Source organism: Ranitomeya imitator, chromosome 9 (genome assembly GCF_032444005.1).
Source record: "Ranitomeya imitator isolate aRanImi1 chromosome 9, aRanImi1.pri, whole genome shotgun sequence".
Lineage (NCBI taxonomy): Eukaryota > Metazoa > Chordata > Amphibia > Anura > Dendrobatidae > Ranitomeya > Ranitomeya imitator.
Genome location: NC_091290.1, coordinates 140,306,445 through 140,322,271, shown reverse-complemented (window position 1 = coordinate 140,322,271; position 15,827 = coordinate 140,306,445). Strand labels below are relative to the sequence as shown.

Below are 15,827 nucleotides of genomic sequence, written 5' to 3'. Positions count from 1 at the left end.
GCAGTATAATGGTGAAAAAAATCCCCTCCAAAAATCATAATTCTGCGTTTTTTTTTTTTGTTTTTTTTAAGTTCACCTACGGAAGGATGCGATGTGAACCAAACGGGACATAAACCACTTAACTGCTGTCTGATATTGACAGCAGCATTCAGAGAGTTAAACGGCAGAGATCAGAGTTGACTCTGATCACTCCTGTTAGGCCACGTTCACACACGTGCAGTATTTTGGTATTTGTGAGCCAAAACCAGGAGTGGGTGATAAATCCAGAAGTGGTGACGAGTTTCTGTCATACTTTTCCTCTGATTGTTCCTCTCCGGGTTTGGTCTTATAAATATGGATATTAAATACTGACCAAATACTGCACGTGTGAACTTGACCATAGAGGTTCAGGCTTAGCTTTTGGCGTTGCTCCACACACACTGGATGTGTGCCAAACACATGCAGTGACTATTAAGAAGGGGTTAAAAGGCTGGATAACCTCTTTAATATCTGCGATGTAAATATCCCTTTAATGGCTCATACCCATCTGCGAGGAAAACGGACGAGAGCAACGAGATAAAAAAAAATCCCCCAGCGCTGCAGCCTGATCACATTTATATACACATTTGGTTTCTGGAATTCTGAAGTTCCTACAAAAAAAAAAAGGCCTTGCAAAATGGCGCAGGCCGCACCTGCACAGTAGCAGCTATTGGTGTATAGACAGGTGATCTGATAGCTGATACTGCGCACGACTTTTCTGGACCGAAATCGGACCATTTTTTTTCTTCTTTTTCACGGTGACGGAAATGAGCCTGAAGACTTCAATCAGAGAGATTCTTTGTAGATTCCATCCTATGGAAAGTGATTGTGCATGTTCATCTTAGGCTACTTTCATACATCAGGTTTTTCGCGACATGCCGATTCCAGCATCGCGCCGCAGTGCCGGATCCGGCGTAATTTGTGAAAACCAGATGGGACGGATCCGGTTTACCATCGGATCCGGCAGTAAACCGGCTCCGTCCCATCCGGTTGGCATCCGTTTCGTCCGTTTTTCCATCCTGTTTTTGACGGATCCGGTTTTAAAGAACGCCCCTGGGAGGCTCCAAAATGTGATTGGCCCCCTGAAAACTATATATACAGTCTTCCTACAGCCCATTAGTGACAGGTTGGAGAGGAGCAAGTGTTTGGAGAGAAAGATGGATGTCGTTATTGCGAATATTCTGCAGAACAACGTGGATTTCATTGTGGAGGCGAATCGCTTCTGGAGAAGGAGCGAGAGAGACAGAGCATCATGCGTCTGCGCCGACGCCGTTTGTGGATCCACCCCATCACCGCATAGAGAATGACACGTGGGGTCTTTTATACTCTGCACATGGAGCTACGAGGAAACCCAGAGAAATTTTTCTCATATGTGCGGATGAAAGCGGAGAACTTTGATGTATTGGTGGACCGAATTGAAGATCTCATCCGAAGGAGTGATGCGTATTGCCGATGCTCTATTTCACCGGCCGAGCGTCTGATGGTCACTCTTCGGTAAGCCATTTTTATTGTATGTACTCTTGTAGCACAGTTTCATTGATTGTATTTTGATTTTGTAGTAATTTCTGCCTTGATTTTGTTCACAGATTCCTTGCTACTGGAGAATCCGTTTCGTCACTACATTTCCAGTTCAGACTGGGAATTTCAACCATCTCCGGAATGGTAAAGCACACTTGATGTGCGCTGTGGGACTCTTTGCACGATGATTTTATACCACATACCACGATGGAGAGTTGGTTGGAAGTAGCTGTGAAATTCCAGCAAGTGTGTCAGTTTCCTAATTGCTTGGGTGCGGTGGATGGGAAACATATCCGTATCATGAAACCGGCTGGTTCTGGATCAGAATAATTTAATTATAAAAAGTACTTTTCCATCGTGCTGATGGCCATCGCCGATGTGGAGTACAAATTTGTAGCGGTGGATATTGGGGCGTATGGCCGCTCAAATGATTCAAGTTTTCAAACTGTCTGCAATGGGGCGTCATTTGTGTGGAAACACCTCAATTCCCCCCCAAGACCACTGCCTCAAACCTCTGGGCCACCAATGCCTTTTGTTTGTGTTGGGGATGAAGCCTTCCAGCTGTCAGAACATCTTTTGAAACCCTACTCCAGCCGTGGATTAAGGCCTCTTTCACACTTCCAGCTTTTCAGATCTGTCGCAATCCGTCATTTTGGGCAAACACGGATCCTGCAAATGTGCTCGAAGGATGCGTTTTTTTGCCCATAGACTTGTATTAGCGACGGATGGCCACACGTCGCGTCCTTCGTGCAACGCATCCGTCGTGTTTTGGCAGGCCATCATCACAAACAAGTTCAATGTAACTTTTTTGTCCATCGCGTCCGCCATTTTCTACCGCACATGCGCGGCCGAAACTCCGCCCCCTCCTCCCAGAACTTCAGAATGGGCAGCGGATGCATCGAAAAAACTGCATTCGCTGCCCACGTCGTGCAGAAATTTCACAACGTGCGTCGGTACGTCGGCCCGACGCATAGTGACGGACCCGTACCGACACAAGTGTGAAAGTAGCCTAACCCAAACTAAAAGAATTTTTAAATACCGCCTCACACTTGCACGGAGAATGGTGGACTGCGCTTTTGACCACCAAATGGAGAGTTCTACTGACATCTATAAACTTGAAGACACTGTTGACGAGGTGGTGAAAGCGTGTGTGGTCCTGCACAATTATGTGATATCCAAGGAACAGATTTCCATTGAGGACCACTCTGAAGAAACCACCTTGGCCGATTATAACAACATTACGTATAGAAGTTCTGTGGCAGTTTCCCGAATTAGGGACCAATTCGCAGAATACTTTATTTCACCAGAAGGAAGAATAGACTGACAGGATGAGAGAGTTTGAACAATTTGTCTTTGACCTTCTAACCGTATTTTACCATATTGTACCCAAGTTGTGTACCTGTTTGTGTTCACACCAAAGTATTAAACCTTTAATTACCCAAGTTGTGTACCTGTTTGGGTTCTGCCCAAAGTATATTACCTTCTTGTACCCAAGTTGTGCACCTGTTTAGGTTCTGCCCAAAGTATATTACCTTCTTGTACCCAAGTTGTGCACCTGTTTAGGTTCTGCCCAAAGTATATTACCTTCTTGTACCCAAGTTGTGTACCTGTTTGGGTTCTGCCCAAAGTATATTACCTTCTTGTACCCAAGTTGTGTACCTGTTTGGGTTCTGCCCAAAGTATATTACCTTCTTGTACCCAAGTTGTGCACCTGTTTAGGTTCTGCCCAAAGTATATTACCTTCTTGTACCCAAGTTGGGTACCTGTTTGGGTTCTACCCAAAGTATTTTACCTCTAACCAATATACATTGTTTAACCAAAGTGTTAACTATACCTTATAAAGAAAATACAAATTTGCTTTAAAAACAGTTTTATTACAATTTTTTTTTTTTTAACAAAACAAAAATAAACTTCTCTTTGGCAACACAAAAATAAACTTTATTTGGCTGCGCAAAAAACCTAGAGGTTTGAATAAGTCGGGGTGGAGATAGTGCTGGAGGGGCTGTCAGATAGGGACACTTCGACAGTGGGAGTTTGGAGAAAGGAATGTGGTGGTGGCAGAGGCGTAGCTAGGGGTTCAGCTCAGGGGGGCGAAACTTCTCAGTGGGCCCCTAACCCCTGATTACAACTATGATGGTGAACTCTAAGGCCGGCTTCACACTTGCGAGTTTTACGGACGTAAGAGCGCAGAAACTACGTCCGTAAAACTCGCAAAAAATCCGGCACAATTATTCTCTATGCCCCTGCTCCTATCTGCCGTATTAAACTGATCAGTATTATACGGCTTTCTACGGCCGTAGAAAATCGCAGCATGCTGCGTTTGTCACCGTATTGCGCAAATAAAACGTCAATGAAAGTCTATGGAAGCCAGAAAAATACGGATCACACACGGACCAGCAGTGTGACTTGCGAGAAATACGTAGCGGTGTTAGAGAGAAAAGCCGGCAATTCAGTGCGGTGTACAGTAAAATCACACTGACAGCTTACAGTAGAATAGGTAGAATAAATGTGTACACATAGAATAGATATATATATATATATATATATATATATATCAGTAGACACATATATGTATATATATTAATATTTCTTCCAGCGCTAGACAGCTTTAAAGCCGGTAATTCAATTACCAGCTTTTGCTTTCTCCTTCCTAAAACCCGACATGATATGAGACCTGGTTTACATACAGTAAACCATCTCATATCCCCATTTTTTTTTGCATATTCCACACTACTAATGTTAGTAGTGTGTATGTGCAAAATTTGGCAGTTCTAGCTAGTAAATTAAGGGGTTAAATGGCGGAAAAAATTGGCGTGGGCTCCCGCACAATTTTCTCTGCCAGAGTAGTAAAGCCAGTGTCTGAAGACAGATATTAATAGCCTGGAGAGGGTCCATGGTTATTGGCCCCCCCCTGGCTAAAAACATCTGCCCCCAGCCACCCCAGAAAAAGCACGTCTGGAAGATGCCCCTATTCTGGCACTTGTCCACTCTCTTCCCATTCCCGTGTAGCGGTGGGATATGGGGTAATGAAGGGTTAATGCCACCTTGCTATTGTAAGGTGACATTAAGCCAGATTAATAATGGAGAGGCGTCAATTATGACACCTATCCATTATTAATCCAATACTAGTAAAGGGTTAAAAAAAACACAAACACATTATTAAAAATTATTTTAATGCAATAAAAACAAAGGTTGTTGTAATATTTTATTGAATGCCCAATCCAATCACTGAAGACCCTCGTTCTGTAACAAAAAAAACATAATAAACCAACAATATCCATACCTTCCGCAGATCTGTAAAGTCCAACGATGTAAATCCATCTGAAGGGGTTAAAATATTTTGCAGCCACGAGCTTTGCTAATGCAGCCTTGGTCATGTCTGCAAAACCCCAGGGAATGAAGGTAAAGTAGGTCATTGACCTATATTTACCTGCATTTGCGGTGCGGCGCCCTCTGCTGGCTGTTCCTAGATCTTGGGAACTTTCCTAGAAAGCTCCCTGGCTCGAGATCATATGAGGACAACCAGCAGAGGGCGCCTCTTATGATCTCGAGCCAGGGAGCTTTCTAGGAAAGTTCCCACGATCTAGGAACAGCCAGCAGAGGGCGCCTCACCGCAAATGCAGGTAAATATAGGTCAATGACCTACTTTACCTACATTCTCCGGGGTTTTGCAGGCAGGAGTAGCGCTGCATTAGCAAAGCTCGTGGCTGCAAAATATTTTAACCCCTTCAGATGGATTTACATCGTTGGACTTTACAGATCTGCGGAAGGTATGGATATTGTTTGTACTAGTCGTACAAAGCATACAAGTGATTACAGTACACTTGTAGATGGTGACCTACAGCTGACGTTCTTTTTGATTGAAACGTTCATTTTTCCCGTCTTTTCCATCTGGACCAGACCGACATGACTTCTTCCACCCAGGACTGCTGCAGAGATTACAACAAAGACACAGTTCACTTTTCACATTTTCAGCACTGTCCCCAATGGGACTATTCTCAACCTGCACAAACTCCTCATCCTTATGTCACCCCAATACTGAGCCGCTGCTGCCGTATGTGTCCCTATTACTGCACCTGCTGTGCGGCACAACAGCAATGCTCCTCATACTGATTCTCATAGTAATACCACCACTGTGCCCTTACATAGTAAAATGTCTCCTTTGTGCCCTCACAGTAGCCCCAAACTCTTTACAGGCCCCCACAGTAGCTCCCACGCTGTATAATGACTCCGTATTAGCTCTCACGCTGTATAATGGTACCCGCAATAGCTCTCATGTTGTATAATGACCCCCGCAATAGCTCCCACTCCTTGGATTCTGTGGCTGATACTTGCACAGGTCTGATATACGAGACAAAGAGCTAAATAGAAGAAAATAGAAAGAGCTAGTAGGTGCATATAGAGTCCAGCACATGGGCATAGCCCCCTGAATGTATCCAGGTAACCCTAAAGGAATACTCTTGTCTGGAGAAGAACCAAAAGAGGGAAATAGAAAGGAAGGCAACCAGAAGAAAGAGAGGGAGGTAGAATATTACCAATCTAAAGAAGTATACCCCCTGGTTCGTCTGTTCCTTTTCCCCTTCTCCCCCTTTGGGGGTTTTGCTGTCTAGACAGAGTATTTGTTCAGGGTCCTGCACCGATATGTGATCTCCTATACGCACCTCTTTGCTGTTTCTATTTTCTTCTGTCTTGCTATTTATCATATACTAGATGGTGGCCCGATTCTAACGCATCGGGTATTCTAGAATATGTATGTCCTCGTAGTATATTGCCAAGCGACGTAGTATATTGCCCAGCGACGTAGTATATTGCCCAGCCACATAGTATATTGCCCAGCCACGTAGTATATTTCCCAGCTACGTAGTATATTGCCCAGCCACATAGTATATTGCCCAGCCACGTAGTATATTGCCCAGCCACATAGTATATTGCCCAGCCACGTACTATATTTCCCAGCTACGTGTTTCTATAAAAATACCAGTAGCGCTTCAACCCTGAAGACACTCGGCAGCAAGTAATGATACAATTCCACCTTTTTGTATCGAAATCTATATACAGAAGTAAAAAGCAAGTAATACCTGCGCTGAGTGACAAAAAATCCTCCAAACCACACGAATTATGTTCTCAAGAAAACATTTTTTTTATATATTCTTTTACTATCTCCCTAAAATTCATAAAAGTATAATCAATCCCCCTGGGAGACCAATCATATCAGGGATTGGGTGTTTAACAGCGAACATGTCGAAATATGTGGATAGCCATCTACAGAAACTTGTTCCGAAACTCCCCTCGTATCTAAGGGACAGTACACATATATTGCAAATTCTAGAGGATGTAGAATGGAAGGACCACTATATCCTGGGAACCCTGGACATCACATCCTTATATACAGTTATACAGCATGACAAAGGGTGTGAGGCTACTAAATTCTTTCTAGATACACAGGGGGATGTTCCGGGTGAGCAAATGGAGTTTATTTTAGATTGTATGAAGTTTATTTTAACACATAATTATTTTAAACACAATGTGCACTACTACTCCCAGCAGTGGGGTACTGCGATGGGTACCAGGTTCGCACCGAGTTATGCTAATTTATATGTGGGGGAATGGGAGCATCATACCATTTATGAGAATGGCTCCCTTGGTGCGAACCTGGTACTCTGGCAGCGTTTTATTGATGATATTGTTTTTATTTGGTCTGGTGGCCCTAGTTTATTGTTGGATTTTATTACTAATTTAAATAAAAACTCGTATTTTTTAAATTTCACAGCGGTCACCAGCACCGTATCCATAGATTTTTTGGATCTCACTATTTTTTATAGAGGATAAACATATTTGTACCAAAACTTTTCATAAGTCCACTGATGTGAATAATTATATCTCCTTGGGTAGTTGTCATCTCCCCAGTTGGTTAATAAACATTCCCAAGAGTCAGTTCATACGTGCGCATAGAAATTGCTCTAAGACACAGGATTTCAATAAAGAGGTGGATATCTTGACACAGAACAGAAATTTGTGCAGAAGGGATATAATCAAAACTCTCTGTTTAAAACTAAGGATATAATTGGGGAGATCCCAAGAACCCAATTTTTGAATACAAATAAAAATACGAGAGAGAAAGAAAAACAACTCCCATTGGAGATCACTCCTATTATTACACAATTTAATGCGAACACGTATCTCCTGAAACGCATAGTCAATAGACATTGGGACATATTAAAAGAAGACAAAATAATTGGGGAGAAGATTCCGGATCGTCCCAAATTTATTTATAGAAGGGCAAACAACCTGGGAAATAAAATAGCCCCCACTGTACCACACTCCTACGCAGTGAAGTCATATCCATTTGTCTATAAACCACCAGGTTTCTATCCTTGCCTAAAATGTAAATCTTGCAAGTTACTGAACACCAAAAAACAATTTTTATTGTCAAATGCAAATACCAACTGGCGCATTAAGGATCACATTTCCTGCAAGACTGAAGGGGTAATTTACGCCATTAGGTGTCCGTGTGATAAGATCTACGTCGGAAGGACGAAGCGTCCCCTATATGTGAGGATAAATGAACATCTTAGGAACATAAAGAAAAAATTTCATGGTCACCCTTTATCTAAGCATTTCTTTATCTATCACGGAAGTTCACCCAGCGGTACATGTATCACAGGTTTGAAAACTGTACATAAAAGCTGGAGGAAGGGTGACTATATCAGACAAATGTAAAGAGAAGAAACAAAAATGATCTTTGAACTGGATACACTGGCCCCAAGGGGCCTTAATAGCGAAGTAGAGCTGTTTGCGTTCACCAATTAAGGGCATTGCAAGAGCACTGGAGGATATATAAGATGGAGAGCTGCTAGTATGGACTTTCCCTGAAGAAGGAACACGGTAGTTCCGAAACGCGTAGGATTTGGTCCTCGCTGCTCTCCTTAGCCTAGTCACGTGTTTATCCACGTGACCGTGACGTCACGGAAGGTCCTGCTTCGGCAGAGAACCCAGCGGCTACTCCAGCGCTCATTAGTCCTAAGCGGGGAGCGTGCTTTGAGCGTTCTGCCGCCGGCCGGGGCAGCGCACAGAGCGGCTCCACCTGAAGATACACACCGGAACTACGGACGCAGCGGACTCAACCCAGAGTGGCTTCATCTGAAGACTACAACCGCAGTGGATATAGCCTAATAGGACAATTGGAGGAAGCCTGCCAGTTTCTTCTATACTATGGATATAACGGACATGATTCAGTAAAGACCACCACAAGGAGCCGGTGAGTTCTATTGATTATTCAAGGATAACAATTGGTTATACTTATCTATTTGACAACCAAAACGCTCCTGGTACCTTATGAAATAAGAACACTTGTCCACACCACGGTTATGCTCTTGTTATTCTGGTATGGTAACCTATAAAAAAAATTTTTTCTTGAGAACATAATTCGTGTGGTTTGGAGGATTTTTTGTCACTCAGCGCAGGTATTACTTGCTTTTTATTTCCCAGCTACGTAGTATATTGCCCAGCCACGTAGTATATTGCCCAGCCACATAGTATATTGCCCAGCTACGTAGTATATTGCCCAGTTACGTAGTATATTGCACAGCCACGTAGTATATTGCAGCCACGTAGTATATTGCCCCGCGACGTAGTATATTGCTGTTATGGCTGGCAATCAGGCAACACAGCGTGCAGTAATCAGCGCACATACAGAGATCTGGCAATAACCAAAAACAATAGGACGAGCTCTGAGACGTGGAATCTCTGTAGACTGCAGTACCTGATCTATCCTCACACAACTATAAGCAGCAGTGGATTGCGCCTAACAACTACCTATGCAACTCGGCACTGCCTGAGGAGCTGACTAGCCTGAAGATAGAAATACAAGCCTGACTTACCTCAGAGAAATACCCCAAAGGAATAGGCAGCCCCCCACATATAATGACTGTTAGCAAGATGAAAAGACAAACGTAGGAATGAAATAGATTCAGCAAAGTGAGGCCCGATATTCTAGACAGAGCGAGGATAGCAAAGAGAACTATGCAGTCTACAAAAAACCCTAAAACGAAAACCACGCAAAGGGGCAAAAAGACCCACCGTGCCGAACTAACAGCACGGCGGTGCACCCCTCTGCTTCTCAGAGCTTCCAGCAAAAGACAATAGCAAGCTGGACAGAAAAAAAACAGAAAACAAACTAGAAGCACTTATCTAGCAGAGCAGCAGGCCCAAGGAAAGATGCAGTAGCTCAGATCCAACACTGGAACATTGACAAGGAGCAAGGAAGACAGACTCAGGTGGAGCTAAATAGCAAGGCAGCCAACGAGCTCACCAAAACACCTGAGGGAGGAAGCCCAGAGACTGCAATACCACTTGTGACCACAGAAGTGAACTCAGCCACAGAATTCACAACAGTACCCCCCCCTTGAGGAGGGGTCACCGAACCCTCACCAGAACCCCCAGGCCGACCAGGATGAGCCACATGAAAGGCACGAACAAGATCTGGGGCATGGACATCAGAGGCAAAAACCCAGGAATTATCTTCCTGAGCATAACCCTTCCATTTGACCAGATACTGGAGTTTCCGTCTAGAGACACGAGAATCCAAAATCTTCTCCACAATATACTCCAATTCCCCCTCCACCAAAACAGGGGCAGGAGGCTCCACAGATGGAACCATAGGTGCCACGTATCTCCTCAACAACGACCTATGGAATACATTATGTATGGAAAAGGAGTCTGGGAGGGTCAGACGAAAAGACACCGGATTGAGAATTTCAGAAATCCTATACGGACCAATAAAACGAGGTTTAAATTTAGGAGAGGAAACCTTCATAGGAATATGACGAGAAGATAACCAAACCAAATCCCCAACACGAAGTCGGGGTCCCACACGGCGTCTGCGATTAGCGAAAAGCTGAGCCTTCTCCTGGGACAAGGTCAAATTGTCCACTACCTGAGTCCAGATCTGCTGCAACCTGTCCACCACTGAATCCACACCAGGACAGTCCGAAGACTCAACCTGTCCTGAAGAGAAACGAGGATGGAACCCAGAATTGCAGAAAAATGGAGAGACCAAGGTAGCCGAGCTGGCCCGATTATTAAGGGCGAACTCAGCCAACGGCAAAAATGACACCCAATCATCCTGGTCAGCGGAAACAAAACATCTCAGATAAGTTTCCAAGGTCTGATTGGTTCGTTCGGTCTGGCCATTAGTCTGAGGATGGAAGGCCGAGGAAAAAGATAGGTCAATGCCCATCCTACCACAAAAGGCTCGCCAGAACCTCGAGACAAACTGGGAACCTCTGTCAGAAACAATATTCTCAGGAATGCCATGTAAACGAACCACATGCTGGAAGAACAAAGGCACCAAATCAGAGGAGGAAGGCAATTTAACCAAGGGCACCAGATGGACCATTTTAGAAAAGCGATCACAGACCACCCAAATGACCGACATTTTTCGAGAAACGGGAAGGTCAGAAATGAAATCCATCGAAATATGTGTCCAAGGCCTCTTCGGGACCGGCAAGGGCAAAAGCAACCCACTGGCACGTGAACAGCAGGGCTTAGCCCTAGCACAAATTCCACAGGACTGCACAAAAGCACGCACATCCCGTGACAGAGATGGCCACCAGAAGGATCTAGCAACCAACTCCCTGGTACCAAAGATTCCTGGATGACCGGCCAGCACCGAACAATGAAGTTCAGAGATAACTTTACTAGTCCACCTATCAGGGACGAACAGTTTCTCGGCCGGACAACGATCAGGTTTATTAGCCTGAAATTTCTGCAACACTCTCCGCAAATCAGGGGAGATGGCAGACACAATGACTCCTTCCTTGAGGATACTCGCCGGCTCAGATAACCCCGGAGAGTCGGGCACAAAACTCCTAGACAGAGCATCCGCCTTCACATTTTTAGAGCCCGGAAGGTATGAAATCACAAAATCAAAACGAGCAAAAAATAACGACCAACGGGCCTGTCTAGGATTCAAGCGCTTGGCAGACTCGAGATAAGTCAAGTTCTTATGATCAGTCAATACCACCACGCGATGCTTAGCACCCTCAAGCCAATGACGCCACTCCTCGAATGCCCACTTCATGGCCAGCAACTCTCGGTTGCCCACATCATAATTACGCTCAGCAGCAGAAAATTTCCTGGAAAAGAAAGCACATGGTTTGAACACTGAGCAACCAGAACCTCTCTGTGACAAAACCGCCCCTGCACCAATCTCAGAAGCATCAACCTCGACCTGGAACGGAAGAGAAACATCAGGTTGACACAACACAGGGGCACAGCAAAAACGACGCTTCAACTCCTGAAAAGCTTCCACGGCAGCAGAAGACCAATTAACCAAATCAGCACCCTTCTTGGTCAAATCGGTCAATGGTCTGGCAATGCTAGAAAAATTACAGATGAAGCGACGATAAAAATTAGCAAAGCCCAGGAATTTCTGCAGACTTTTTAGAGATGTCGGCTGAGTCCAATCCTGGATGGCCTGAACCTTAACCGGATCCATCTCGATAGTAGAAGGGGAAAAGATGAACCCCAAAAATGAAACTTTCTGCACACCGAAGAGACACTTTGATCCCTTCACGAACAAGGAATTAGCACGCAGTACCTGGAAAACCATTCTGACTTGCTTCACATGAGACTCCCAATCATCTGAGAAGATCAAAATGTCATCCAAGTAAACAATCAAGAATTTATCCAGATACTCACGGAAAATGTCATGCATAAAAGACTGAAAAACAGATGGAGCATTGGCAAGTCCGAACGGCATCACCAGATACTCAAAATGACCCTCGGGCGTATTAAATGCCGTTTTCCATTCATCTCCCTGCCTGATTCTCACCAGATTATACGCACCACGAAGATCAATCTTAGTAAACCAACTAGCCCCCTTAATCCGAGCAAACAAGTCAGAAATCAATGGCAAGGGATACTGAAACTTAACAGTGATCTTATTAAGAAGGCGGTAATCAATACACGGTCTTAGCGAACCATCCTTCTTGGCTACAAAAAAGAACCCTGCTCCCAATGGTGACGACGATGGGCGAATATGTCCCTTCTCCAGGGACTCCTTCACATAACTGCGCATAGCGGTGTGTTCAGGTACGGACAAATTAAATAAACGACCCTTAGGGAATTTACTACCAGGAATCAAATCGATAGCACAATCACAATTCCTATGCGGAGGTAGGGCATCAGACTTGGACTCTTCAAATACATCCTGAAAGTCCGACAAGAACTCTGGGATGTCAGAAGGAATGGATGACGAAATAGACAAAAATGGAACATCACCATGTACTCCCTGACAACCCCAGCTGGTTACCGACATAGAGTTCCAATCCAATACTGGATTATGGGTTTGTAGCCATGGCAACCCCAACACGACCACATCATGCAAATTATGCAGTACCAGAAAGCGAATAACTTCCTGATGTGCAGGAGCCATGCACATGGTCAGCTGGGCCCAGTACTGAGGCTTATTCTTGGCCAAAGGTGTAGCATCAATTCCCCTCAACGGAATAGGACACCGCAAAGGCTCCAAGAAAAATCCACAACGTTTAGCATAATCCAAATCCATCAGATTCAGGGCAGCGCCTGAATCCACAAACGCCATGACAGAATACGATGACAAAGAGCACATTAAGGTAATGGACAAAAGGAATTTGGACTGTACAGTACCAATAACGGCAGAGCTATCGAACCGCCTAGTGCGTTTAGGACAATTAGAAATAGCATGAGTAGAATCACCACAATAGAAACACAGTCTGTTCAGACGTCTGTGTTCTTGCCGTTCTACTTTAGTCATAGTCCTGTCGCACTGCATAGGCTCAGGTTTATTCTCAGGCAGTACCGCCAGATGGTGCACAGATTTACGCTCGCGCAAGCGACGACCGATCTGAATGGCCAAGGACATAGACTCATTCAAACCAGCAGGCATAGGAAATCCCACCATTACATCCTTAAGAGCTTCAGAGAGACCCTTTCTGAACAAAGCCGCTAGTGCAGATTCATTCCACAGAGTGAGTACTGACCATTTCCTAAATTTCTGACAATATACTTCTACATCATCCTGACCCTGGCATAAAGCCAGCAGATTTTTCTCAGCCTGATCCACTGAATTAGGCTCATCGTAAAGCAATCCGAGCGCCAGGAAAAATGCATCAACATTACTCAATGCAGAATCTCCTGATGCAAGAGAAAACGCCCAGTCCTGTGGGTCGCCGCGCAAAAAAGAAATAATAATCAAAACCTGTTGAATAGGATTACCAGAAGAATGAGGTTTCAAGGCCAAAAATAGCTTACAATTATTTCTGAAGCTCAGGAACTTAGTTCTGTCACCAAAAAACAAATCAGGAATCGGAATTCTTGGTTCTAGCATCGATTTCTGATCAATAGTATCTTGAATCTTTTGTACATTTACAACGAGATTATCCATTGAGGAGCACAGAGCCTGAATATCCATGTCCACAGCTGTGTCCTGAAGCACTCTAATGTCTAGGGGAAAAAAAAGACTGAAGACAGAGCTAAGAAAAAAAAATGATGTCAGGATTTCTTTTTTCCCTCTATTGGGAATCATTGGTGTGGCTCCTTGTACTGTTATGGCTGGCAATCAGGCAACACAGCGTGCAGTAATCAGCGCACATACAGAGATCTGGCAATAACCAAAAACAATAGGACGAGCTCTGAGACGTGGAATCTCTGTAGACTGCAGTACCTGATCTATCCTCACACAACTATAAGCAGCAGTGGATTGCGCCTAACAACTACCTATGCAACTCGGCACTGCCTGAGGAGCTGACTAGCCTGAAGATAGAAATACAAGCCTGACTTACCTCAGAGAAATACCCCAAAGGAATAGGCAGCCCCCCACATATAATGACTGTTAGCAAGATGAAAAGACAAACGTAGGAATGAAATAGATTCAGCAAAGTGAGGCCCGATATTCTAGACAGAGCGAGGATAGCAAAGAGAACTATGCAGTCTACAAAAAACCCTAAAACGAAAACCACGCAAAGGGGCAAAAAGACCCACCGTGCCGAACTAACAGCACGGCGGTGCACCCCTCTGCTTCTCAGAGCTTCCAGCAAAAGACAATAGCAAGCTGGACAGAAAAAACAGAAAACAAACTAGAAGCACTTATCTAGCAGAGCAGCAGGCCCAAGGAAAGATGCAGTAGCTCAGATCCAACACTGGAACATTGACAAGGAGCAAGGAAGACAGACTCAGGTGGAGCTAAATAGCAAGGCAGCCAACGAGCTCACCAAAACACCTGAGGGAGGAAGCCCAGAGACTGCAATACCACTTGTGACCACAGAAGTGAACTCAGCCACAGAATTCACAACATATTGCCCAGCCACGTAGTATATTGCCCAGTCACGTAGTATATTGCCCTGCCACGTAGTATATTGCCCAGCCACATAGTTGTTGTGAAAGGCAATTCAGTACCACAATGGACATAGCGGTCAGAGCACATACAGTGATCTGACAATAACCCAAAATCATAGAACGAGCTCTGAGACGTGGGAACTCTGCAGACCGCAATCCCTAATCCTCTCCAAACAACACTAGAGGCAGCCGTGGATTGCGCCTAACTCTGCCTATGCATCTCGGCACAGCCTGAGAAACTAACTAGCCTGAAGATAGAAAATAAGCCTACCTTGCCTCAGAGAAATACCCCAAAGGAAAAGGCAGCCCCCCACATGTAATGACTGTGAGTTAAGATGAAAAGACAAACGTAGAGATGAAATAGATTCAGCAAAGTGAGGCCCGACTTTCTTAACAGAGCGAGGATAGAAAAGGTAACTTTGCGGTCTACACAAAACCCTAAAGAAAACCATGCAAAGGGGGCAAAAAGACCCTCCGTACCGAACTAACGGCACGGAGGTACACCCTTTGCGTCCCAGAGTTTCCAGCAAAAAAATTAGACAAGCTGGACAGAAAAAATAGCAAACAAATAGCAAAGAAGAACTTAGCTATGCAGAGCAGCAGGCCACAGGAATGATCCAGGGAAAAGCAAGTCCAACACTGGAACATTGACAGGAAGCCAGGATCAAAGCATTAGGTGGAGTTAAGTAGAGAAGCACCTAACGACCTCACCAGATCACCTGAGGGAGGAAACTCAGAAGCCGCTGTACCACTTCCCTCTCCCAACAGAAGCTCACAGAGAGAATCAGCCGAAGTACCACTTGTGACCACAGGAGGGAGCTCTGCCACAGAATTCACAACACGTAGTATATTGCCCAGCCACGTAGTATATTGCCCAGCCACGTAGTATATTGCCCAGCCACGTAGTATATTGC

At 44.6% G+C, this 15,827-nt stretch overlaps 1 protein-coding gene across 1 annotated transcript in view; it reads left to right on the top strand.

Moving 5' to 3' along the window:
• Nucleotides 1-8,720: 8,720 nt before the first annotated feature.
• LOC138649103 (E3 ubiquitin-protein ligase RNF182-like) overlaps nucleotides 8,721-15,827 on the top strand; it is an 88,655-nt gene continuing 81,548 nt past the window's right edge. Inside the window, exon 1 of the mRNA XM_069739251.1 lies at nucleotides 8,721-8,794. The gene's annotated coding sequence lies outside the window, so the exon portion shown is untranslated. The remainder of the gene's footprint in view (nucleotides 8,795-15,827) is intronic.